Below are 24,467 nucleotides of genomic sequence, written 5' to 3'. Positions count from 1 at the left end.
TCTCTCTCTCTCTCTCTGTGTCTCTTGCTCTCTCTCTCTCTGTCTCTCGCTCTCTCTCTGTGTCTCTCTCTCTCTCTCTCTGTGTCTCTCTCTCTCTCTCTGTGTCTCTCTCTCTCTCTCTGTGTCTCTCTGTCTCTCGCTCTCTCTCTGTGTGTGTCTCTCTCTCTGTGTGTCTCTCTCTCTGTGTGTCTCTCTCTCTCTGTGTGTCTCTCTCGCTCTCTCTCTCTGTGTCTCTCGCTCTCTCTCTGTGTCTCTCGCTCTCTCTCTCTGTGTCTCTCGCTCTCTCTCTCTGTGTCTCTCGCTCTCTCTCTCTCTGTGTCTCTCTTTCTCTCTCTCTGTCTCTAGCTCTCTCTCTCTCTGTCTCTCTCTCTCTCTCTCTGTGTCTCTCGCTCTCTGTGTCTCTCGCTCTCTCTCTCTCTCTGTGTGTCTCTCTCTCTCTCTCTGTGTCTCTCTCTGTGTCTCTCTCTCTCTCTCGCTCTCTCTCTCTGTGTCTCTCGCTCTCTCTCTCTGTGTCTCTCGCTCTCTCTCTCTGTGTCTCTAGCTCTCTCTCTGTGTCTCTCTCTCTCTCTCTGTGTCTCTCGCTCTCTGTGTCTCTCGCTCTCTCTCTCTCTCTCTGTGTCTCTCGCTCTCTCTCTCTGTGTCTCTCGCTCTCTCTCGCTCTCTCTCTCTGTGTCTTTCGCTCTCTCTCTCTGTGTCTCTCGCGCTCTCTCTCTCTGTCTCTCGCTCTCTCTCTGTGTCTCTCGCTCTCTCTCTCTGTGTCTCTCGCTCTCTCTCTCTGTGTCTCTCGCTCTCTCTCTCTCTGTGTCTCTCGCTCTCTCTCTCTCTGTGTCTCTCGCTCTCTCTCTCTGTCTCTCTCTCTCTCTGTGTCTCTCGCTCTCTCTCTCTGTCTCTCGCTCTCTCTCGCTCTCTCTCTCTGTGTCTTTCGCTCTCTCTCTCTGTGTCTCTCGCTCTCTCTCTCTGTGTCTCTCGCTCTCTCTCTCTGTGTCTCTCGCTCTCTCTCTGTGTCTCTCGCTCTCTCTCTCTGTGTCTCTCGCTCTCTCTCTCTGTGTCTCTCGCTCTCTCTCTCTCTGTGTCTCTCGCTCTCTCTCTCTCTGTGTCTCTCGCTCTCTCTCTCTGTCTCTCGCTCTCTCTCTGTGTCTCTCGCTCTCTCTCTCTGTGTCTCTCGCTCTCTCTCTGTGTCTCTCGCTCTCTCTCTGTGTCTCTCGCTCTCTCTCTCTCTGTGTCTCTCGCTCTCTCTCTGTGTCTCTCGCTCTCTCTCTGTGTCTCTCGCTCTCTCTCTCTCTGTGTCTCTCGCTCTCTCTCTCTGTGTCTCTCGCTCTCTCTCTCTCTGTGTCTCTCGCTCTCTCTCTCTCTGTGTCTCTCGTTCTCTCTCTGTGTCTCTCGCTCTCTCTCTCTGTGTCTCTCGCTCTCTCTCTCTGTGTCTCTCGCTCTCTCTCTCTGTGTCTCTCGCTCTCTCTCTCTGTGTCTCTCTCTCTCTCTCTCTGTGTCTCTCTCTCTCTCTCTGTGTCTCTCGCTCTCTCTCTCTCTCTCTCTGTGTCTCTTGCTCTCTCTGTGTCTCTCGCTCTCTCTCTGTGTCTCTCGCTCTCTCTCTCTGTCTCTCGCTCTCTCTCTCTGTGTCTCTCGCTCTCGCTCTCTCTATCTCTATGTCTCTCGCTCTCGCTCTCTCTGTGTTTTTCTCTCTGTGTGTCTCTGTGTGTGCGTTTCTCTGTGTGTGTGTCTCTGTCTCTGTGTGTGTGTGTGTGTCTCTGTCTGTGTGTGTGTGTGTCTCTGTCTCTGTCTGTGTGTCTCTGTCTCTGTCTGTGTGTGTGTGTGTCTCTGTCTCTGTCTGTGTGTCTCTGTCTCTGTCTGTGTGTGTGTCTGTCTCTGTGTGTGTGTTTTTGTGTCTGTCTCTGTGTGTGTGTGTGTGTCTCTGAGTGTGTGTGTGTGTCTGTCTCTGTCTGTCTCTGTGTGTGTGTGTGTGTGTCTGTCTCTGTCTGTCTGTCTGTGTCTGTCTGTGTCTGTGTGTGTCTGTCTGTGTGTGTGTGTCTGTCTCTGTCTCTGTCTGTGTGTGTTTGTCTCTGTCTCTGTCTGTGTGTGTTTGTCTCTGTCTCTGTCTGTGTGTGTGTGTGTGTCTGTGTGTGTGTGTGTCTATGTGTCTGTCTCTGTCTGTGTGTCTGTGTGTGTGTCTGTCTGTGTGTCTGTGTGTGTGTCTCTGTCTCTGTCTGTGTGTGTCTCTGTCTCTGTCTGTGTGTGTCTCTGTCTGTGTGTGTGTGTCTCTGTGTCTGTGTGTTTGTGTGTCTCTGTCTCTATCTCTGTCTGTGTGTGTGTCTCTGTCTGTGTGTGTGTCTGTCTGTCTGTCTCTGTCTGTCTGTGTGTGTGTGTCTCTGTCTGTCTCTGTCTGTCTGTGTGTGTGTGTGTGTGTGTCTCTGTCTGTCTCTGTGTGTGTGTGTGTGTGTGTGTGTGTGTGTTTGAGAGTGTGTGTGTGGTCTTGAGGTGAGGACAGGATTGTGTTTGTCTCTGACACACTCGGCCTGTGATCACCCATGAACAATGGCCAGTTGGGCGAAATACCAGAATGTTGGTCGTGCTCGTGGACCTGGACGGCACCAGAGGGAGAAAACTGGTGAAAAACAGGGAACTTGACCTCTGGTAACCTCAGATCAAGCCCTCCCCGTTGACCTCTAACTTGTTTGTTTACTGTGAGGAGCTGCAGGTTAATTGAGAGCACACTTTTATTTCAGTTAAATTATGACACATAATGCGAGTGAAAGCTCTCGATTCGGGGCCTGAAACGACCTCGCTTCGCTGGCTAACTTTGCTGGAGGACGACACGCATCGTCCCTCTGGTCTGAGATGAGGCTCCTTTTCTTTCCGTCTTGGTGAAGCTGTGTTTCCCGCTCAGGCAGCGCGAGTTCACTCATGCAAGGAATGCACGGAAACCCCAGCAAATTCATTCTCAGTTGATGATGAGGTTTTTAATAGAGACCACCCATGCCATTTTCCCTTTTTTTTTCTCTCCCCACAAGGTTTTGTTCGATGGAAAGGCTCAAGACGTCTCCAAAAAAAAAAGCAGGCCTAATTTGAGCGAGGGGGGAGGGCGAGGCCGGGAGGAGAAAGGACAATAGGTCATTCACCAGGCTGCTCAGGCCTCCTAAAGGTGTACTGCCATCCCTGGTGACAGCCACTCGAATTAATCCTGGCACACAGCAGCCTCTTTGTTCCCCCTCTGCAGGCACCTTTCGAAACCTTTTCTACAAATCAGACGTACATGACAACCTCTTTTTACCTTTGCCCGACTGGCCGTTTAAATAAAGTTTTTATGTGCTTGAAATGGATGTTTTTACACGCGGGCAGTTTTGTCTTTTAAAATGTTTAAAAACAAAAAGATTGGCTCGATTGGCGACCGTTCCCCCCGCAGTGCGGTACCAAGCCGTGCAAATTAGGCCCGGCTTTTGGAGTCGTCTCGAACCGTCCCATCTGCGCCTGTCACAAAACAAGGAAAGGCCCAGGTTTCAATCCCCGGCCTACACGGCTGGCTGATCCCCACCCAGGCTTCGAGCGGTAAGGCACCTCGTTTGGCCTCCGAACCATTCGTTTAGGGAGGGGGATAATCAACCAGGGCTCCTGCTTGTTATCCAACAACAACTTGCATTTATATAGCGCCTTTAACGTAGTAAAATGTCCCAAGGCGCTTCACAGAAGCGATTATCAAACTCAAAATTGACACCGAGCCAAAGAAGGAGATATTAGAACAGGTGACTCAAAGCTTGGTCAAAGAGGTAGGTTTTAAGCAGTGTCTTAAGGGAGGAGAGAGAGGCGGATAGACGGAGAGGTTTAGGGAGGGAATTCCAGAGCTTAGGGCCTAGACGGTTGAAGGCACGGCCGCCAATGGTGAGGCGAAGGAAGGGGGGATGGATAAGAGACCAGAATTGGAGGAGCGCAGAGATCTGGGAGGGTTGTAGGGCTGGAGGAGGTTACAGAGATAGGGAGGGGCGAGGGCCATGGAGGGATTTGAACACAAGAATGAGAATTTTAAAATCGAGGCATTGGTGGACTGGGAGCCAATGTAGGTCAGGGGTGATGGGAGAACAGGGCTTGGCCTGTCCACGTTCTCAGGCTGCGCCAGCCCATTCACAATCACTGAGTCCTGTTTAACCCCAAGCTGAGCTTTTGTTCCCATGTACCCTCCATTACAAAGACCACCTTCTGTAACATCGCCCGCCTCCACTCTTGCCTCAGCCCATCTGCCGCAGAAACCCTCATCCATAACTTTGTCACTTCCACCCTCGATTACTCCAATGCTCTCCTGGTGGACCTCCCATTCCTCCACCAGAAACATCAACTCATTCAAAACTCTGCTGCCTGTGTCCTATCCCGCACCAAGCTCATCACCCCTGTACTTGCTGAATTAAATTGGTAACACCTCAAATTTAAAATCCTCATTCACTTTTATTTACATCCTTCCATGGCCTTGTCCCTCCCTATCTCTCCTCCTTCGGGCCCACCTTTTTGACCAGGCCTTTGGTCAACCATCCTAACTTCTTTAGCTTGATGTCTGTTTTTCCTTATGCCTCTGTGAAGCAGAGACGTTTTTTTCCACATTTAACGGCGCTATATAAATACAAGTTGTTGTTCTTTCTTCTTTCTCCTTCACAGTTAGGGAGCTGAAGGGTACTTGAACAGTGCGCTCTGAACATATAAAAGTGGTGACTTACCTTGTTCCAGGGCAGTGGAGACTGTATGGTGGGTTTTAGTAGCTGTCGCTGGATTTGCCAGGTCCGTATCTGCCCAGTGCCCGATGGAGAACAGTGTCAGGTGGCAGTGTGTGGCATCAGGCCAGTCGAGCTTCACCCCTCCCCTGATTGTAAACGCAGCCGCAGATTGCTGCCACCAGGAGTGGGCCAGTGTTTAAATGGGTATTCGATTGATACAAGGAGTCACATCAGTCGACGTTGCCCTGTGTGTTCCCTGAAGAGAAAATCCAGCATTGTGCACTGGTGGCAGTAGTCCCGTACTCCAAGGATCAAAGCAAATCAACAAGAAGGATGCAGTGGGAATGCCTGATAACTCCAGGGAGAAAGGGAATGGGAGCGGGTGGGCGGGGAGTGGGTACAAGGGAAAGATTCCAAACCAGCCACCAACGTAGAGTTTCATCTGCAGATGTCCATGAAGGGTGATGAGGCATCTAGTTCGGTTAGCCACTTACAGTCCAGGAATCTATTGAACAGGACTCTCACCTGTACAGAGACAGGTGCCTCATGTTTGCCTCTGCGGACTTGTCCTTTTGAAAGCATGTACCACCGATCGCACTGAGCAGCAAATGTTTGAGGTCCTGGCGGAGCTGACTTGTGGGGGAATGTTCAGGAGCCCTGGTATACTGGCACCTGCTTCACGCCAACAGAACCTCTTCTCAAAGACCAGGAGCAGAAGAGTGAAAGGGGAGGAAAGTGACCCAGTGGACAGATTCGGCACCGAGTTAATCACCACATGTCAGCCGCCTCTCTCCACTGCTGCAACGGTCATTGACTGTTGTCGTCTAGCTCCACCCCACCACTGTCCGAACCCTGTCGATGCTTTATCAGCGAGAGAGAGCCACGTTTTATCAGGGCCTTGCCATCTTCCATCAGAATACCTGACTCCTCCTGTGGCCTGCTAGATGCTAAGCAGGTTCAGTGAGTCAACGACTTTGCACAACAACTAAAAACCCAGTACAACCCGAGCACGCTCACACACTGATGCAGCTCAGCGGCAAGATGGGTCGCCAACCCTCCAGGATTGTCCTGGAGTCTCCAGGAATTGATCATTCATCTCCTGGCCACGGCCTGGTGCCCTAGCGCTCACAGCCTTAGTGGGGATCAGCCTTCAGCATAGGCCAGGGATTGAACCTGGGCCTTTCCTGGTTTTGTGACAAGCGCAAATGGAAAGGTTTAAGACGTCGCCAAAAGCAGGCCTAATTTACGTGGCTTGGTACCACACTGGGGGAGTAGGGTTGCCAACCCTCCAGGATTGCCCTGGAGTCTTCAGGAATTTAAGATTAATCTCCAGGACACTGCTGTGAGCAACGCCTGGGAGAAAAATCATAGGGGCGTTGATAAAAATTGTGCGTTTTATTAATTTTCTTTGAACATTTTCGTTTATTAGCTATAGAAATATTGGAGGTGGGAAAAAGGGCTGTTTGATTGGGCGGAGCGAAGGCGGGAGGTGATGTGATGGAACCTCTAGGAATATGTCCGACCAGCGTGGGCAACCCTAGTGTTAAGTTACCAGGCCCGCTGCAGGGTTCACGTTTTTACAAAAGAACAAAATACATTCAAACTTTAAAATGCGTCAGTCGATGTGGTAATATGACATTGAGCATGCTCCATGCATGCTCTCAACATTGGCAGGATATGGCTCCCAATGATGGACTCCCAATGAAAAGTGCTGGGAACCTGAATACCAAAGTGACCTCACCCCACCCCCAACATTGGTCACATCTGGATCGACCTGGCAGTCAGAGGTCCCTCCCGGCTCACCCATTTACTGAGGGGCCTGTTACTCAGTAATAACCCTCAGTCACACTCCCGCCTCGGTCACACCCTGGATCTCCAGATAGTGAACTGCTTTAAGATTCCCTCTTCTGTGTTCACTAATAACAGGTACTGCGATTCATTGGCTGTGAGGTGCTTTTGGACATACTGAGGTGCTTTCTTTCTATGTTGTAGATTAAGGCACTGAACCATCAACTTCCTCACAAAACCCAGCGCCTTCTTGGTGTTCTACACTTATAAATATCTTCTTTTCCCCCAAAACACACAAGGAATACCACACACTCCTTGCTGTCTTTTTATATAGCACAAGCACATCTGTGGCTGTAATGCTCTTGTACTCTCAGCTCTGAGTCCATGAAACCCTCGTAGAGTGAGAGAGAGCAAATATTGAAGGTAGTCGATGGTTTCCTCGGGACTTAGTAACACAATGCGAGGAGGAAGCAGTGGTGTGGACAGCAGCCAGCACTCACAGAGCCCACTGCCCTGGAATCCAAGGATCTGCAGTCTGAAGACAAGCAGCTTCAATTACTGGGAAAAGGCTGGGAGCAGCAAGACTCCACGAGTGTCTGGGCCCATCGCATGTTGATGCTTTAACTGTTGCATCTGGAACTCCCCTCAACTCTTCAACCACCCCTTCTCCTGACACACACCCACACCAGATGCACACGCACAGGCAGGCAGACACACATACACACACACACATACACACACTTGCTAATCTCCCATGGTGTTGATTAGAGAGGAGACACTGTTTTATATTAACAAGGATGTTTAGCCCTTTCAGGGGACCATACTTAAGAAAAGACATACTTGCTCTCGAGGCAGTACAAAGAAGGTTCACTCGGCTAATCCCGGGGATGAGGGGGTGGACATATGAGGAGAGGTTGAGTAGATTGGGACTCTACTCATTGGAGTTCAGAAGAATGAGAGGCGATCTTATTGAAACATATAAGATTGTGAAGGGGCTTGATCGGGTGGATGCGGTAAGGATGTTCCCAAGGATGGGTGAAACTAGAACTAGGGGGCATAATCTTAGAATAAGGGGCTGCTCTTTCAAAACTGAGATGAGGAGAAACTTCTTCACTCAGAGGGTAGTAGGTCTGTGGAATTTGCTGCCCCAGGAAGCTGTGGAAGCGACATCATTAAATAAATTTAAAACAGAAATAGACAGTTTCCTGGAAGTAAAGGGAATTAGGGGTTATGGGGAGCGGGCAGGAAATTGGACATGAATTTAGATTTGAGGTTAGGATCAGATCAGCCATGATCTTATTGAATGGCGGAGCAGGCTCGAGGGGCCGATTGACCTACTCCTGCTCCTATTTCTTATGTTCTTATGTTCACATCAGAGCCACTGATTTACAGTGACTGAATAAGTCAAATCTCCCTTTCAGTAGATGGTCTTCGGGGATTGTTACTGGTTTGTTGGGGATCTAATTCCATGACTCTGTTCATTATTCTGTTAAAACTGTAGATGAGCAGCCTTATATATACCTTAGCTTTTATCCCATATAATTTTTAAAGCTAATCATTCATATCAAGAGGGAATGCTGGATGTTCCAGTCTGAGGTCGATATCTGGCATTTAGCAGTGCTTGAGAGGCGGGTGGAATTTAGTTGCACTGATGTGCAGTCCTGGGTTTTGGCAGAAGTGGGATGTCTGGCAGCATTGGTGGGGGGGGGGGGGTCAGATCTGGTAGCGCCACTTTGTAAATTTCTAAGAGATCCATGTCAACATTGAATTCAGTATTTTGCAATTGGTTCCTGAGCGTGTCTCTCTCTCTGTCTCTTTTTCTCTTTCTCCCTCTGTCTCACAACTGTCGCTAATTAGAATTTTTACATTTTGTAACAACAATATACAGGTGATGATCACCAGAGCCACCGTATTTGTCCGAGAAGCTTTCAAAATTCATTAAATTTATTAAATGAACTCAAATCAAGATGAGGAAAGACTCTCTTGCTCTTACTTTGATATGTTTCAGAAGTCCATAGAATGTTTATAATTCTAATACAAACAGAAGCTATAATTGATATGTAATAAGTAGTCTGTCAAATTTGAAATGCATCCCTGTTTTCTGCCTCTCTCACACACACACACTTTTTAAAAAAAAACACTCAAGTAAACTTTACCAGAGTAAAGCCTTTGAAATTTGTTCCATCGCCTTTTTCTCAAATAATTTTGAAAAACTGATATTGATAGAGACTGAGAAGAAGCCTTGTATCAGTTGGGTAACTAATAACTACTGACATACCCTGGGAACTTGTGAGCACTGGTCAAGCTCAGACTGTGGGATCTGCCTTCAGCTGAATGAGTCACAGCTCTAGACAACATCTCAGGGGACAAATTGGATGGGGCCGTTTTTGGGCGTAGGTAGCGTGATGTGCTATTACCCCAATCACCCCTGTGCAGGCAGGACGCAAGTTTCGGCCCACCCGAGGACTCACCTGTAATCAGTGTTCTATTCCAGGCCTTGCACGAATCAATTCGCAATTTCCACCACCAGGGGGAGCTCAATCTCTTAAAGGGAGGATGTTTCTTCGAAATCTCCTAAAGGTAGCTGGTACCTGTTATTTGCTGAAAATACTGTCTGCACGGAGTCTGAACGGAGATCACACATCACACACGTAAAACACAGATGCAGGTCCCATCCCTATGCACACTGATGAGTTATGTTAAAACATTGAATAAAGGTTGCACACAACTAAATCCCACATCCTCCAATCTGAACACCAGACCTCACCAATCTGCTGATCTGAGTTGGTACCAGGCCTGCGAGAGTGCATGCACCAAGGTTCTCTGCTGATGCACTAGAGACCTTGGTGCAAGAGATGGACAGAAGGATGGACATCCTATATCCACAGGGGGAGCAAGAGGCCCACCAGACATATATCCAAAAGGCAGTGGGAGGCAGCGGGGGACGAAGTCAAGGCCGGGCACACAGCATCATGAACATGGATGCAGTGCAGGAAGAAGTTCAATGTTTTGACATGAGTGGTCAAGGTGAGTGAGGTCAACTGCCAAGTGGTGTCTCCCACCAACTGCACCACACACTACACCTCCCCATCACCCACATACCAATAAACTCGTTCCATCAGTACTCAACTCTTCCAATCAGATGCTTCCTCTCACCCTTACACATTACCACAGTTGCAAGCTGCCCACCCACAATTCACAGGCCACACACACTAGCTATTCAACCATGACAGGCACATCACCCAGACACACGTCCCACTTTCTTGCAGGAGAAGGTGGCGCATATCAGGAGGCAGCAAGTGGCCGTGGCATTTAGCCCCTCGAGCCTGTTCCACCATTCAATGAGATCACGGTGGACCTGTGACCTAACTCCATATATCTGCCTTAGCCCCATATCCCTTAATGCCCTTAGTTCACAGAAATCTATTAATCTCAGATTTAAAATTGACAAGTGAGCGAGCATCAACTGCCATTTGCAGAAGAGCGTTCCAAACGTCTCCCACCCTTTGTGTGTAGAAGCATTTTCTAACTTCACTCCTGCACGTCCTGGCTCTAAATGTTAGGCTATGTCCCCGCGTCCTAGTATTCAAACATAGGAGACCTCCGAAAACAGTTACAAATGTCTCGGCAGCCAGAGGCAATAATCCAGCCACTAACCTGTAAATCCTGCATGGTCCCTTTAAATAGCACCGGTGGGGGGTCCTCCAGGCACTCGAAGACACGATCAGATGGTCGGGGTTAAGACTGTGCGTTGAGTTGAGCATTAAGTCCCAAAATGGTGTCTATCACTTTAAATCAGCGTTACACACTGATTGAAGCCGTTTTCTCCCTACTTTACATGATTCCAGCGTTCGTTATCTGCGCCTGCGCTAACTCCTTTCCCAAGATGGCGTCCGACGCATGTCACACAGGAAACGTGCATGTGCAGCCAAGATGCCATCTTGGCACTTCGAGAGGCCGCGTAGCGCCAAAACAACGGGCGCCACACGGCCCAATTTAGCACCCATCAAGTCTAAGCAAAAGCTTTTGAGAGGCTGGGACCTTCATATAAGAACGTCAATAAAGGCATTAAAGAATAGATAAATGCAATCATGCTATAGTGAAACAAGTAAATTTACGATATTTTTATTTTGTTTCAAACTTTACTTTGGATACAGTTCAGTTACTGAGAAAACAATTTGTTTTCAATGCTACATTCTTCTGAGTTAGGACGTAGGATTGATTATCTTCCTAAGTCCTTAATAGTTTGTCACTGGCGGTTTTCCAGCCACTTACGTTGCTCCTGATTTGTCCGTTCCCTCTTCAGTTCGGATTTGTTTTACTTTGAGCCAATCGATACTGTGTTACGACCAACGTGTGACGACAAAAGTGTGACAATGGAAAGCGAGTGTGACAAGCGGGCTGCAAGATTTTTTTTAAAATGTGTTACGCTTTGGTTCTGTGGGACACCAGTGCAGGGTCAAAGACATCATTTAAAAGCTATTTCCATCTTTTTATTGCAGTTTTCCCAACATCGACAGTGGTGCAGAACAACTGCTCAATTAAAAATACAAGAATTCAAGCACGTGTCCTGTCAGACTCCGTGTTCCCCTCGCAGCTGTTAAAATAAGCAGGTTAATGACTTTTTTTAACAACAACAAACACAGGAATTTCATCCAAATGTGGGGGGTATAGTTAACACTGAGGACTGCGACAAAAAACGGGAATAAACTAGCAGAATGGCCATGTAATTGGCAAATGAACGTCAATATTGATAAGTGTGAGGTGGTGCATTTTGGTAGGAAGAATAAGGAGGCCACATACTGCTTGGATAATAAGAGTCCAAATGGGGTAGAGGAACAGAGGGATCTGGGGGTACAGGTACACAAATCACTAAAAGTAGCAACACAGGTTAACAATGCCATAAAAGGTGAAAACAAAGCACTGGGGTTCATTTCCAGAGGAACAGAATTCAAAAGCAGAGAAATCATGTTAAACTTGTATAGGACCTTGGTTAGACCACACTTGGAGTACTGTGCACAGTTCTGGTCTCCATATCGCAAAAAGATTATAGAAGGACTGGAGAAGGTGCAAAAAAGATTTAGAAGGATGATACCAGAACTGAGAGGGTACAATTATCAGGAAAGACTGAGCAGGCTGGGGCTCTTTAGTATCATGAAACGGCATCTTGCCTTTAACCTCCCCGTGAGTTTCATGGAGTTATTGCATGTGCACATTAATTGCCCTTTAAATTCATCACAGAAAGTTAAGTCTAGTAATTAATAGAGTATGTACCCTTTAAATGATGTGATAATTGTTAATGATTGCCAATCAGCCTCTCTTGCCCAGAAAATGAACAATTATAAATGTGGAGTCTCATTCTTTCAGGTAATTAATTGGAGATTTTTAAAATGTGAAATTTTAAATTCATTTTTTTTCTTACTTTTCCTTTCTGTCATTTTTCTTTTCTCTCTCTTAATCCAATCATTCTTTCCCCCTCTTTACTTTTCTTTTTGTCCCTGATTTGACTCTGATTCACCCTCCTTCTCAGTCCTTCCTCTGTTTATTTCTCAATTCTTAAATCTCATTGATTGAGGAGATAGACTGTTGGCCCCATTGTTCACTAAGGACCCAGATACCCCGTTGCCCTCACCGTTATCAGCTCGCACTCCCAGCAAATTATAGCGCAAAAGGTTTCAAGCTGAAGGCTGCTGGAAAAAGTCTAACTAACGACGCACTCCAAGAGATGCCCCAGTCCAGCAAATTCTGGGCTAAGATGTTTCCACTTGTGGGGGACTCCAAAACTAGGGGCCATAAATATAAGATAGTCACTAATAAATTCAATAAGGAATTCAGGAGAAACTTCTTTACCCAGAGAGTGGTGAGAATGTGGAACTCACTACCACAAGGAGTAGTTGAGGTGAATAGTGTATTTAAGGGGAAACGACATAGACCCTTGACGGAGAAAGGAATAGAAGGATATGCTGATAGAGTTTGATGAAGAGGGGTGGGAGGAGGCTTGTTGGGCTGAATAGCCCGTTTCTGTGCTGTAAATTATATGTAATTCTCTGTGCTAACCTAACCTATTCATTAAAAATAGCTCAGCAAGTAGTTTATACCGCTATAGAGTTACGGCTGCATATAGAGGCACCACAAGTCCCGGCCAGACTGGAGATGATTGGGTAATTCCCCCGTCAATCATGCCTGGAGACCGCACTGCTGTAAGTGACTGGGATTGATTTTATGCACATCATTTGTATTCTGTAACTATCCTCCACTCACTGCATTTTGCTGGAGAAATCACCCTCCCTTTATCGGGAGAAGTTGCTGCAGTATCGGTCATGAGTAATGTTTGCTATATCTCGTAGAAACTCTTTTTAAATAGACTCTGTAGACTGTTTGCTGTAGTGCTCTCTATAAACAGACTCTGTTTGCTGAGTAACATTGCCCATCTCCAGCCCTGCTTCAGCTCATCAGCTGCTGAAACCTTTGTTACCTCTAGACTTGACTATTGCGATGCTCTCCTGGCCGGCCTGCCATCTTCCACTGTCTACGAAGGTATGAGGAGTGAGTTGGCTATGATAGATTGGGAAGCTTCATTAAAAGGCATGACGGTGGATAGGCAATGGATAACATTTAAGGAACGAATGCATGAATTGCAACAATTATACATTCCTTTCTGGCGCAAAAACACAACCATGGCTAACAAAAGAAATTAAGGCTCGTATTAGATCCAAAGAGGAGTCATATAAAGTTGCCAGAAAAAGTAGCAAGCCTGAGGATTGGGAGCAGTTTAGAATTCAACAAAAAAGGACCAAGAGATTGATTAAGAGGGGAAAAATAGAGTATGAGAGTCATGCCTTTTAATGAAACTTGCAAGGAACATACAAGTGGGCTGTAAAAGCTTCTACAAGTATGTAAAAAGAAAAAGATTAGTGAAGACAAATGTAGGTCCCTTACAGTCAGAAACGGGAGAATTTATAATGGGGAGCAAGGAAATGGCAGAGCAATTAAACAAATACTTTGGTTCTGTCTTCACGGAAGAGGACACAAATAACTTCCCAGAAATGTAAGGGAACCAAGGGACTAGTGAGAAGGAGGAATTAAAGGAAATTAGTATTAGTAAAACAACAGTGCTGGAGAAATTAATGGGACTGAAAGCTGATAAATCCCCAGGGCCTGATAATCTGCATCCCAGAGTACTAAAAGAGGTAGCCATGGAAATAGTGGATGCATTAGTTGTCATCTTCCAAAATTCTACAGACTCTGGAACAGTTCCTGCAGATTGGAGGGTGGCAAATGTAACCCCATTATTTAAAAAAGGAGGGAGAAAGAAAACAGGGAACTAGAGACCGGTTAGCCTAACATCAGTAGTACGGAAAATGCTAGAGTCTATTATAAAGGATGTGATAACAGGACACTTAGAAAATATCAACGGGATTAGACAAACTCAACATGGATTTATGAAAGGGAAATCATGTTTGACAAACCTACTGGAGTTTTTTGAGGATGTAACTGGTAGAATAGATAAGGGAGAACCAGTGGATGTGGTTTATTTGGATTTTCAGAAGGCCTTTGATAAAGTCCCACATAAGAGGTTAGTGTGCAAAATTAAAGCACATGGAATTGGGGGTAACATACTGGCATGGATTGAAAATTGGTTAATAGACAGGAAACAGAGAGTCGGAATAAATGGGTCTTTTTCGCGGTGGCAGGCAGTGACTAGTGGGGTACCGCAGGGATCAGTGCTTGGGCCCCAGCTATTCACAATATATATCAATGATTTGGATGAGAGAACCAAATGTAATATTTCCAAGTTTGCTGATGACACAAAACTAGGTGGGATCGTGAATTGTGAGGAGGATGCAAAGAGGCTTCAAGGTGATTTAGACAAGTTGAGTGAGTGGGCAAATACATGGCAGATGCAGTATAATGTGGATAAATGTGAAGTTATCCACTTCGAAAGGAAAAGAGAAAGGCAGAGTATTATTTAAATGGTGATAGATTGGGGAATGTTGATGTACAAAGGGACCTGGGTGTCCTTGTACACCAGTCACTGAAAGCAAACATGCAGGTGCAGCAAGCAGTTAGGAAGGCAAATGTTATGTTGGCCTTCATTGCAAGAGGATTTGAGTACAGGAGCAAGGATGTCTTGTTGCAGTTATACAGGGCCTTGGTGAAACTACACCTGGAGTATTGTGTGCAGTTTTGGTTTCCTTACCTAAGAAAGGATATACTTGCCATAGAGGGAGTGCAGCGAAGGTTCACCAGACTGATTCCTGGGATGGCAGGACTGTCGTATGAGGAGAGATTGGGTCGACTCGGCCTGTATTCACTCGAGTCTAGACTAATGAGAGGGGATCTCATTGGAACATATAAAATTCTGACAGGGCTCGACAGACTGGATGCAGGGAGGATGTTTCCCCTGGCTGGGGGGTCTAGAACGAGGGGTCACAGTCTCAGGATACGGGGTAGGACATTTAGGACTGAGATGAGGAGAAATTTCTTCACTCCGAGGGTGATGAACCTGTGGAATTCTCTACCACAGAAGGCTGTGGAGGCCAAGTCACTGAATATATTTAACATGGAGCTAGATAGATTTCTAGACACAAAAGGCATCAAGGGGCATGGGGAGAGAGCGGGAATATGGTACTGAGATAGAGGATCAGCCATGATCATATTGAATGGTGGAGCAGGCTCGAAGGGCCGAATGGCCTACTCCTGCTCCTATTTTCTATGTTTCTATGTCTGTAAACTTGAGCTCATCCAAAACTCTGCTGCCCGTATCCTAACTCACACCAAGTCCCATTCACCCATCACCCCTGTGCTCGCTGACCGACATTGGCTCTTTGTCTGTGAATGCCTCGATTTTAAAATTCTCATCCTTGTATTCAAATCCCCTCCATGGCCTCGCCTCTCTCCCGATCTCTGTAAACTCCTCCAGCCCTACAATCCTCCGTGATTTCTGCACTCCTCCAATTCTGGCCTCTTGCGCATCCCCGATTTTAATCACTTCAGCTGCCTAGACCCGAAGCTCTGGAATTCCCTCCATAAACCTCTCTGTCTCTCGACCTCTCTCTCCTCCTTTAAGATGCTCCTTAAAACCTACCTCTTTGACCAAGCTTTTGGTCACCTGTCCAAATATCTCCTTATGTGGCTCGGTGTCAAATTTTGTTTGATAATCACTCCTGTGAAGCACTTTTGGACGTTTTACTACGTTGAAGGCGCTATATAAATGCAAGTTGTTGTTGAGTCAATACACTGTTTGTTCTGAGTCCTGCCATAAGTCCCGTCCCGTCTCCAAATCATTGGCAAACGCAGTGGTTTCAATAGAAACTCTGCAGAGTTACTGGGGTAGATTTAAGGCCGCCGCCAGGCAGGAATTGTGCGTGGGAGGGATTAAAATCAAGCAAGTGGACTTCCGGCCTAATTTTAATCCATTCCCACCCGTGGGCCATCTTGTCTTCGCCGACCGTTCATTCGCTGACAGGAGGCGAGGGCCACATCAATTTTAAAATATCAGGGTCCAATCATGTCCTTTGGATCCCGAACAGACTTCAACAGCAGCCAATGTACAAGCAGCAACGGGGCTCAAAGAGGTCCAGGTAAAGGCAAGTTTTAAAATTTTCATAATGCTGCTTGTGGGGCAGGAGGAGCATGAGTGTTCATTCGGGCTCCACAAGGAAACTTTCAGCCTCTGCAGCACGCGCTTTGCCCCGTTCACCTCCCCGAAGACCCCTCCGCAACCCGCCCCCGCCACGATCATGTCCAACGAGCCCCGCCTCGCAAGTTGCTGTGCACGGTTTCCTTGGGTCCGTGGTGGCGGTCGACTCACACACTGACCCGGACAGAGTTACTGTCTCCATTCACATCACACACTGACCCCGACAGAGTTACTGTCTCCATTAACATCACACACTGACCCCGACAGAGTTACTGTCTCCATTAACATCACACTGACCCCGAGAGTTACTGTCTCCATTAACATCACACTGACCCCTAGAGTTACTGTCTCCATTAACATCACACTGACCCCTAGAGTTACTGTCTCCATTAATATCACACTGACCCCGAGAGTTACTGTCTCCATTAACATCACACTGACCCCGAGAGTTACTGTCTCCATTAATATCACACACTGACCCCGAGAGTTACTGTCTCCATTAATATCACACTGACCCCGAGAGTTACTGTCTCCATTAACATCACACTGACCCCGAGAGTTACTGTCTCCATTAACATCACACTGACCCCTAGAGTTACTGTCTCCATTAACATCACACTGACCCCGAGAGTTACTGTCTCCATTAACATCACACTGACCCCGAGAGTTACTGTCTCCATTAACATCACACTGACCCCGAGAGTTACTGTCTCCATTAACATCACACTGACCCCGAGAGTTACTGTCTCCATTAATATCACACACTGACCCCGAGAGTTACTGTCTCCATTAATATCACACTGACCCCCAGAGTTACTGTCTCCATTAACATCACACACTGACCCCGAGAGTTACTGTCTCCATTAACATCACACTGACCCCGAGAGTTACTGTCTCCATTAACATCACACTGACCCCGAGAGTTACTGTCTCCATTAACATCACACACTGACCCCGAGAGTTACTGTCTCCATTAACATCACACTGACCCCGAGAGTTACTGTCTCCATTAACATCACACACTGACCCCGAGAGTTACTGTCTCCATTAATATCACACTGACCCCGAGAGTTACTGTCTCCATTAACATCACACTGACCCCGAGAGTTACTGTCTCCATTAACATCACACTGACCCCGAGAGTTACTGTCTCCATTAATATCACACACTGACCCCGAGAGTTACTGTCTCCATTAACATCACACTGACCCCGAGAGTTACTGTCTCCATTAACATCACACTGACCCCGAGAGTTACTGTCTCCATTAACATCACACTGACCCCGAGAGTTACTGTCTCCATGAACATCACACTGACCCCGAGAGTTACTGTCTCCTTTAACATCACACTGACCCCTAGAGTTACTGTCTCCATTAACATCACACTGACCCCGAGAGTTACTGTCTCCATTAGCATCACACTGACCCCGAGAGTTACTGTCTCCATTAATATCACACTGACCCCTAGAGTTACTGTCTCCATTAATATCACACTGACCCCCAGAGTTACTGTCTCCATTAACATCACACTGACCCCGAGAGTTACTGTCTCCATTAACATCACACTGACCCCAAGAGTTACTGTCTCCATTAACATCACACACTGACCCCGAGAGTTACTGTCTCCATTAACATCACACTGACCCCGAGAGTTACTGTCTCCATTAACATCACACTGACCCCAAGAGTTACTGTCTCCATTAACATCACACACTGACCCCGAGAGTTACTGTCTCCATTAACATCACACTGACCCCAAGAGTTACTGTCTCCATTAACATCACACACTGACCCCAAGAGTTACTGTCTCCATGAACATCACACTGACCCCGAGAGTTACTGTCTCCATTAACATCACACACTGACCCCTAGAGTTACTGTCTCCATTAACATCACACTGACCCCGAGAGTTACTGTCTCCATTAATATCACACTGACCCCAAGAGTTACTGTCTCCATTAACATCACACTGACCCCGAGAGTTACTGTCTCCATTAACATCACACTGACCCCGAGAGTTACTGTCTCCATTAACATCACACTGACCCCGAGAGTTACTGTCACCATTAACATCACACTGACCCCGAGAGTTACTGTCTCCATGAACATCACACTGACCCCGAGAGTTACTGTCTCCATTAACATCACACTGACCCCGAGAGTTACTGTCTCCATTAACATCACACTGACCCCAAGAGTTATTGTCTCCATTAACATCACACTGACCCCGAGAGTTACTGTCTCCATTAACATCACACTGACCCCGAGAGTTACTGTCTCCATTAATATCACACTGACCCCGAGAGTTACTGTCTCCATTAACATCACACTGACCCCGAGAGTTACTGTCTCCATTAATATCACACTGACCCCGAGAGTTACTGTCTCCATTAATATCACACTGACCCCGAGAGTTACTGTCTCCATTAATATCACACTGACCCCGAGAGTTACTGTCTCCATTAACATCACACTGACCCCTAGAGTTACTGTCTCCATTAATATCACACTGACCCCGAGAGTTACTGTCTCCATTAACATCACACTGACCCCTAGAGTTACTGTCTCCATTAACATCACACACTGAACCCGAGAGTTACTGTCTCCATTAATATCACACTGACCCCGAGAGTTACTGTCTCCATTCACATCACACTGACCCCTAGAGTTACTGTCTCCATTAACATCACACTGACCCCGAGAGTTACTGTCTCCATTAATATCACACTGACCCCTAGAGTTACTGTCTCCATTCACATCACACTGACCCCGACAGAGTTACTGTCTCCATTAACATCACACTGACCCCGAGAGTTACTGTCTCCATGAACATCACACACTGACCCCGAGAGTTACTGTCTCCATTAATATCACACTGACCCCGAGAGTTACTGTCTCCATTAACATCACACTGACCCCGAGAGTTACTGTCTCCATTAACATCACACTGACCCCGAGAGTTACTGTCTCCATTAATATCACACTGACCCCGAGAGTTACTGTCTCCATTAACATCACACACTGACCCCGAGAGTTACTGTCTCCATTAATATCACACTGACCCCGAGAGTTACTGTCTCCATTAACATCACACACTGACCCCGAGAGTTACTGTCTCCATGAACATCACACTGACCCCGAGAGTTACTGTCTCCATTAACATCACACTGACCCCGAGAGTTACTGTCTCCATTAATATCACACACTGACCCTGAGAGTTACTGTCTCCATTAATATCACACTGACCCCGAGAGTTACTGTCTCCATTAACATCACACACTGACCCCGAGAGTTACTGTCTCCATTCACATCACACTGACCCCGAGAGTTACTGTCTCCATTAACATCACACTGACCCCGAGAGTTACTGTCTCCATTAACATCACACTGACCCCGAGAGTTACTGTCTCCTTTAACATCACACACTGACCCCGAGAGTTACTGTCTCCATTAACATCACACTGACCCCTAGAGTTACTGTCTCCATTAATATCCCACTGACCCCGAGAGTTACTGTCTCCATTAACATCACACTGACCCCGAGAGTTACTGTCTCCATTAACATCACACTGACCCCGAGAGTTACTGTCTCCATTAACATCACACTGACCCCGAGAGTTACTGTCTCCATTCACATCACACTGACCCCGAGAGTTACTGTCTCCATGAACATCACACTGACCCCGAGAGTTACTGTCTCCATTAACATCACACTGACCCCGAGAGTTACTGTCTCCATTAACATCACACTGACCCCGAGAGTTACTGTCTCCATTAACATCACACTGACCCCTAGAGTTACTGTCTCCATTAACATCACACTGACCCCGAGAGTTACTGTCTCCATTAACATCACACTGACCCCGAGAGTTACTGTCTCCATTAACATCACACTGACCCCGAGAGTTACTGTCTCCATTAATATCACACTGACCCCGAGAGTTACTGTCTCCATTAACATCACACTGACCCCGAGAGTTACTGTCTCCATTAATATCACACTGACACCGAGAGTTACTGTCTCCATTAACATCACACTGACCCCGAGAGTTACTGTCTCCATTAATATCACACTGACCCCGAGAGTTACTGTCTCCATTAATATCACACTGACCCCTAGAGTTACTGTCTCCATTAACATCACACTGACCCCGAGAGTTACTGTCTCCATTAACATCACACTGACCCCGAGAGTTACTGTCTCCATGAACATCACACTGACCCCGAGAGTTACTGTCTCCATTAACATCACACTGACCCCGAGAGTTACTGTCTCCATTAATATCACACTGACCCCGAGAGTTACTGTCTCCATTAACATCACACTGACCCCGAGAGTTACTGTCTCCAATAACATCACACTGACTCCGAGAGTTACTGTCTCCATTAACATCACACTGACCCCGAGAGTTACTGTCTCCATTAACATCACACTGAACCCGAGAGTTACTGTCTCCATTCACATCACACTGACCCCGAGAGTTACTGTCTCCATTCACATCACACTGACCCTGAGAGTTACTGTCTCCATTAACATCACACTGACCCCGAGAGTTACTGTCTCCATTAATATCACACTGACCCCGAGAGTTACTGTCTCCATTAACATCACCCACTGACCCCGAGAGTTACTGTCTCCATTAACATCACACTGACCCCTAGAGTTACTGTCTCCATTAACATCACACTGACCCCGAGAGTTACTGTCTCCATTAACATCACACTGACCCCTAGAGTTACTGTCTCCATTAACATCACACACTGACCCCTAGAGTTACTGTCTACATAAACATCACACTGACCCCGAGAGTTACTGTCTCCATTAACATCACACTGACCCCGAGAGTTACTGTCTCCATTAACATCACACTGACCCCGAGAGTTACTGTCTCCATTCACATCACACTGACCCCGAGAGTTACTGTCTCCATTAATATCACACTGACCCCGAGAGTTACTGTCTCCATTCACATCACACTGACCCCGAGAGTTACTGTCTCCATTAACATCACACACTGACCCCGAGAGTTACTGTCTCCATTAATATCACACTGACCCCTAGAGTTACTGTCTCCATTAATATCACACTGACCCCGAGAGTTACTGTCTCCATTAATATCACACTGACCCCGAGAGTTACTGTCTCCATTCACATCACACTGACCCCGAGAGTTACTGTCTCCATTAACATCACACTGACCCCGAGAGTTACTGTCTCCATTAACATCACACTGACCCCGAGAGTTACTGTCTCCATTAACATCACACACTGACCCCGAGAGTTACTGTCTCCATTAACATCACACACTGACCCCGAGAGTTACTGTCTCCATTAACATCACACTGACCCCGAGAGTTACTGTCTCCATTAACATCACACACTGACCCCTAGAGTTACTGTCTCCATGAACATCACACTGACCCCGAGAGTTACTGTCTCCATTAACATCACACACTGACCCCTAGAGTTACTGTCTCCATTAACATCACACTGACCCCGAGAGTTACTGTCTCCATTAATATCACACTGACCCCAAGAGTTACTGTCTCCATTAACATCACACTGACCCCGAGAGTTACTGTCTCCATTAACATCACACTGACCCCGAGAGTTACTGTCTCCATTAACATCACACTGACCCCGAGAGTTACTGTCACCATTAACATCACACTGACCCCGAGAGTTACTGTCTCCATTAACATCACACTGACCCCGAGAGTTACTGTCTCCATTAACATCACACTGACCCCGAGAGTTACTGTCTCCATTAACATCACACTGACCCCTAGAGTTATTGTCTCCATTAACATCACACTGACCCCGAGAGTTACTGTCTCCATTAACATCACACTGACCCCGAGAGTTACTGTCTCCATTAATATCACACTGACCCCGAGAGTTACTGTCTCCATTAACATCACACTGACCCCGAGAGTTACTGTCTCCATTAATATCACACTGACCCCGAGAGTTACTGTCTCCATTAATATCACACTGACCCCGAGAGTTACTGTCTCCATTAATATCACACTGACCCCGAGAGTTACTGTCTCCATTAACATCACACTGACCCCGACAGAGTTACTGTCTCCATTAACAACACACACTGACCCCGAGAGTTACTGTCTCCATTAATATCACACTGACCCTGAGAGTTACTGTCTCCTTTAACATCACACTGACCCCGAGAGTTACTGTCTCCATTAATATCACACTGACCCCGAGAGTTACTGTCTCCATTAACATCACACTGACCCCGAGAGTTACTGTCTCCATTAATATCACACTGACCCCGAGAGTTACTGTCTCCATTAACATCACACTGACCCCGAGAGTTACTGTCTCCATTAATATCACACTGACCCCTAGAGTTACTGTCTCCATTAACATCACACTGACCCCGAGAGTTACTGTCTCCATGAACATCACACTGACCCCGAGAGTTACTGTCTCCATTAACATCACACTGACCCCGAGAGTTACTGTCTCCATTAATATCACACACTGACCCTGAGAGTTACTGTCTCCATTAATATCACACTGACCCCGAGAGTTACTGTCTCCATTAATATCACACACTGACCCTGAGAGTTACTGTCTCCATTAACATCACACACTGACCCCGAGAGTTACTGTCTCCATTAACATCACACTGACCCCCAGAGTTACTGTCTCCATTAACATCACACTGACCCCTAGAGTTCCTGTCTCCATTAACATCACACTGACCCCCAGAGTTACTGTCTCCATCAACATCACACTGACCCCTAGAGTTACTGTCTCCATTAATATCACACTGACCCCGAGAGTTACTGTCTCCATTAACATCACACTGACCCCTAGAGTTACTGTCTCCATTAACATCACACTGACCCCCAGAGTTACTGTCTCCATGAACATCACACTGACCCCGAGAGTTACTGTCTCCATTAACATCACACACTGACCCCGAGAGTTACTGTCTCCATTAACATCATACTGACCCCGAGAGTTACTGTCTCCATTAATATCACACTGACCCCAAGAGTTACTGTCTCCATTAACATCACACTGACCCCGAGAGTTACTGTCTCCATTAACATCACACTGACCCCGAGAGTTACTGTCTCCATTAACATCACACTGACCCCGAGAGTTACTGTCTCCATTAACATCACACTGACCCCGAGAGTTACTGTCTCCATTCACATCACACTGACCCCGAGAGTTACTGTCTCCATTAATATCACACTGACACCTCGAGTTACTGTCTCCATTAACATCACACTGACCCCGAGAGTTACTGTCTCCATGAACATCACACTGACCCCGAGAGTTACTGTCTCCATTAACATCACACTGACCCCGAGAGTTACTGTCTCCATTAATATCACACTGACCCCGAGAGTTACTGTCTCCATTAACATCACACTGACCCCTAGAGTTACTGTCTCCAATAACATCACACTGACCCCGAGAGTTACTGTCTCCATTAACATCACACTGACCCCGAGAGTTACTGTCTCCATTAACATCACACTGACCCCGAGAGTTACTGTCTCCATTCACATCACACTGACCCCGAGAGTTACTGTCTCCATTCACATCACACTGACCCCGAGAGTTACTGTCTCCATTCACATCACACTGACCCCGAGAGTTACTGTCTCCATTAACATCACACTGACCCCGAGAGTTACTGTCTCCATTAACATCACACTGACCCCGAGAGTTACTGTCTCCATTCACATCACACTGACCCTGAGAGTTACTGTCTCCATTAACATCACACTGACCCCTCGAGTTACTGTCTCCATTAACATCACACACTGACCCCTAGAGTTACTGTCTACATAAACATCACACTGACCCCGAGAGTTACTGTCTCCATTAACATCACACTGACCCCGAGAGTTACTGTCTCCATTAACATCACACTGACCCCGAGAGTTACTGTGTCCATTCACATCACACTGACCCCGAGAGTTACTGTCTCCATTAATATCACACTGACCCCGAGAGTTACTGTCTCCATTCACATCACACTGACCCCGAGAGTTACTGTCTCCATTAACATCACACACTGACCCCGAGAGTTACTGTCTCCATTAATATCACACTGACCCCTAGAGTTACTGTCTCTATTAATATCACACTGACCCCGAGAGTTACTGTCTCCATTAATATCACACTGACCCCGAGAGTTACTGTCTCCATTCACATCACACTGACCCCGAGAGTTACTGTCTCCATTAACATCACACTGACCCCGAGAGTTACTGTCTCCATTAACATCACACTGACCCCGAGAGTTACTGTCTCCATTAACATCACACACTGATCCCGAGAGTTACTGTCTCCATTAA

This window comes from Heptranchias perlo, chromosome X, assembly GCF_035084215.1.
Source record: "Heptranchias perlo isolate sHepPer1 chromosome X, sHepPer1.hap1, whole genome shotgun sequence".
Lineage (NCBI taxonomy): Eukaryota > Metazoa > Chordata > Chondrichthyes > Hexanchiformes > Hexanchidae > Heptranchias > Heptranchias perlo.
The sequence above is the reverse complement of the archived record's forward strand: the minus strand, read 5'-3'. Positions refer to the sequence as shown.